This window comes from Sinocyclocheilus rhinocerous, unplaced genomic scaffold, assembly GCF_001515625.1.
Source record: "Sinocyclocheilus rhinocerous isolate Xijiao unplaced genomic scaffold, SAMN03320098_v1.1 scaffold1832, whole genome shotgun sequence".
Taxonomy (NCBI): Eukaryota; Metazoa; Chordata; class Actinopteri; order Cypriniformes; family Cyprinidae; genus Sinocyclocheilus; species Sinocyclocheilus rhinocerous.
In genome coordinates this window covers 330,313-334,299 of record NW_015654298.1, presented here as the reverse complement: position 1 = coordinate 334,299, position 3,987 = coordinate 330,313, and the positions used below count along the sequence as shown (strand labels likewise).

The following is a 3,987-nucleotide window of genomic DNA, read 5'->3' as shown; positions in this document are numbered from 1 at the left end:
ATATAATAAACAGGTAAAATATTGGATGAGAAAATGGTTTATAGTACAGATATTACAAAACATAACATATAATAACAAATGTTTCTAAAGTATCACTGTCCAAGTGCCGCAAACAAATAAAGGTTCAAATGTAGGCAACATCTTTTTGCTGCCCTTAAGGTCTCACTAAGCTCTAATAAAGAAAAATCCAGACAAAATAAAAATTAAAAATTCACGGCAGTAACTCCACTTAGCTGTGATTGGCTGATCATGGTGTCGACAGGAAAATGCCCACTTAATAGCAATGGTCCTCAAATCAGCCTAAATGGATAAAAACTGATGGACTAATTAGAAAATAAACTCGGCCAAGCTGAAATGAACTTATATGGAAAGGATAGGCCTATATTTTAAATATATTAACTTATATTTCCAATATGGAAATAATTTAAAATCACAGAACAACATTTTTGATCAAATTAAATGCTATACAAAAAGATGGCAATGTCAGGCATTAAATTAATCTGTCTTTCAGTGCTCATAACATGAGAAACAAAGATGTTTTAACGTGCATTTACATTCAACAAAACTGAAAAATTCAGAGACTGTTCTGACTAATGGTTCAAAAGGTCTGGGAAACATACTACAGCTCCAGTATGGACATAATTAAAAACCACAGAACAAAGTTTTTGATCAAATTAAATGCTATAAAAAAATTATGGTAAAGACAAGCATTAAATTAATCTGTTTTATTTCTCATAAAATGAAACACATATAGTGTTTCATTTATTATGAGAGATATGTTTTTCCAGTGCTATTTGGGATAAAGCCAATACATCATTCCTAAACGTCACTAAAAATTAGTTTAACAATGTTGCTCGAGATATAACTTTACATAACATAAGAGAGAATTCAGGACACTTTTAACTTTAAATATAAAGGTAAGCACAAAAATAAACAATGTTCTATTAGGTTGCTCCAAGAGGCTCTAGCTGAGGCAATTTGCTGATTTCAGACTCTGTAAATGACCCAGATTTTGAAAAAGAAAATGGAGCAATTTATAACAACAGGGTTCATCATTTGAAGCCTTACATCAATAATCCCTGAATGGGCTTTACTAACTGCTAAATATGACAGGGTGGATTTATAGCTGTCCTTTTGACATGCACCCGGGTCAACTTGACATTCTGTTACAAAACCTGATGAAACGATCACTGGATTTATCAAAGTTTACAAGGTACATTTCAAAGATTGTAGACAGTCATGCAAATATAATATAATTAATAAATTTTTGCCAGACTAATATGGTAAAGTTAATCTCGATAGCACAAACAATGTTTAAGAACAACAAACTGTGAACGATGGCTTTACATGTTACCTAAGCAGATTTAACCAGCATGAACCAGACCTCGTTTTGACAGCTAGTCAAAAGTCTAAGCAGCCTACCTCTTAATTAATATAAATTGTGTATTTTAATAAATATGAATGATATTTTGCCATTCAAATTGACTTGTTCAAAATTATTTGCACTCCCGTGCGAATACAAATGTAGGCCTACGCACTGAAGTACACGGAAAGTGTTACAAACTTGCACGTTTGGTCAGACGTAAGTATGTCTGGTTTACCTTATTTATCAGTTAAAAGAGAATATAACTTTTCCGAAGATATCAGCTCTGTAAAATATAATTCACCGATTCCTAACTGACGTATTTACAACTCAGAACTCACCTAGTCTCCCACACTCCTGCTTCCCGTAAACTCTTTCCGTGAATCAGTTCAGCGAATCCATTTTAATGAATCGATTAAGAAACTGATTCAGTGATTCATTTGCGTCATCGGCTAAAAAATATTCCCGGAAGTCAATTTGTGTAATTTTCATGTATTATTTTAATTGAAATGTGTGTACGGTAAGTGAATATCGTTGGTTATTGCATTTGTAGCTACATATAAATACAATAATAATAATAAACAAACTTCCTTTTGTTCATTTTTAAACCACTCAAGCAAACATAGCATACACGCGCGCGCACACACACACACATACAAAAAAGACTAGAGAAAGAAAGAAAGAAAGAAAAAGCAATGCTGAGCTAAAGTTTTTCTTGCTTCAGTCAATGCCTTAAAGGAGTGGACACGAAAATCGCGAGAGCGAAACACATGTTGCGGGAGCAGGCGCAATTGTCAGCGATTCAGCGGGAGCGGGATTAAGAAAACGGCCGAATCCCGGACATTTTGGGCAAATAAGAAATCCCGGTGTAGGACGCATTTTTTGTAGGTCCAAAAAGAGGACATGTCCGGGGGAAAGGGGACGCATGGTCACCCTACCTTCTGTCACTCATGTTGTCAGAAATCACTGGCTTTTCACTGTAAATAGCCTACAGTACCAACGTTCCTTTAGGAGGTATCATAATCCCAGAATGCATTGTGATGAAAAAGTCCTTATCAGATGGCCTAAACTAGGGTGACCATACGTGCCATTTTCCCCGGAAGCGTCCTGGCCAGGATTTGTATATTGCTTTGATTCAAAGTACCTCGACAGCGTTTCGAAAACACAAGGAACCGATGTCATACACCGATCGGTCTGCACACGCAAACAAAGCCAAACCCTAGATATTTTAGGCAATATAGAAATCCTGGCCAGGACGCGTCCTGGGAAAATGGCACGTGTGGTCAACCTAGCCTAAACGTGTAGTTAAAAATAGTTCAGTCTAACTAAAATCTTGTTTTATTTATAGCCTATCAGTGTGTAATATTGAAATCAGTTGTGAGCTGAGTTTCCTGTGCATTTGAGTCATTTATAGAATGTGCCAAATGTCAGATAGATTCACTTAGGCAGTAGACACTATGCAGCAATGCACTGATGAATTCTTCACAAAAAGACCATAAACATGTGTTAAGAAAGCACACGGGCAACATGAACTCAGTATTGACCCCATATCACACCTTCTGTGGCCTCCATCTCTAGAAAGAAAACCTACAGCTGGGGTGCTAGAGTTGGTGAACAGAGGACTTATTTTCACAGAGCAGTTCCAATAAAGCTCACATCATAATATGTTTATTAGGGTTTCTGCTGCATTTCCTGTTTGATTTACTGTGCAGTCCCAGGGGCTGATGGGTAATTGTTGCATACTCCCACTATGAAGCAAAACCTGCTATTATTGTGTCAACCTGTTGAGTCTTCATTTATTCTGCAGGTAAAATATTGAGTTGAGTATTCTCAAAGCATGGCTATGATCAGAAAAGCATGCTAAAATACTACTCTTTCTGCAGTATGTATACTGTATATATGCTAAATTCCTGCATGTGAATGCCAAGAAGTCATCCACCATTTTTACACTCTAAAAAATGCTGGGTTATATTTAACCCAGCATTTTTTAGAGTGTAACATCTGTTATTGTGGACTACCTAATATAAAGTTGTGAAACCTAATAAAAGAGGACATGGCAGTTTTTGAATTGGGTTGAATATTTATGTGTTCTTTTTTCAATTGAAAGTTTTAGTAATTTTGTTTTTGTAATTTTTTTTCATTTTTAATAATGTCTATAGTTTTCATGAACTCTTAGTTTTTAGTTTATTGAGTTGTTTTAGTACTTCAACTTGAACTAAATGAAAATGAGAAACATTACCATGGCAACTAGCTGAAATAAGTATATATATATATATATTATTTCAGTTAATGTTGATTTTATTTTAAATATATTTAAAAAATAATTTGAGTTAATTATAATAACCCCGGGACATAATAGCTTTTGTTTCAAAGATTTATAGATTTGTTTCTGTTAAGATTACTATAGATTTCAATGTAAATTTTGAGCAGAACATTAGGTGGTTTTTTAGGGATTGTTGGTAACAACTTTGTAGTATATATAGTATATTAAAGGGGTCATATGATGCAATTTCAAGTTTTCCTTTCTCTTTGGAGTGTTACAAGCTGATTGTGCATAGATAAGATCCCTGAAGTTGCAAAGACTAAAGTCTCAAATCCAAAGAGATATTCTTTATCAAAGTTAA

The 3,987-nt window shown here is 34.6% G+C and overlaps 1 protein-coding gene across 1 annotated transcript in view; it reads right to left on the bottom strand.

Annotated features, from left to right (window-relative positions):
- The window catches only part of LOC107716986 (DNA-binding protein SATB1-like), an 85,810-nt gene that overhangs the window by 22,817 nt on the left and 59,006 nt on the right, over positions 1 to 3,987 (bottom strand). The gene's annotated exons all lie outside the window — the stretch shown is intronic.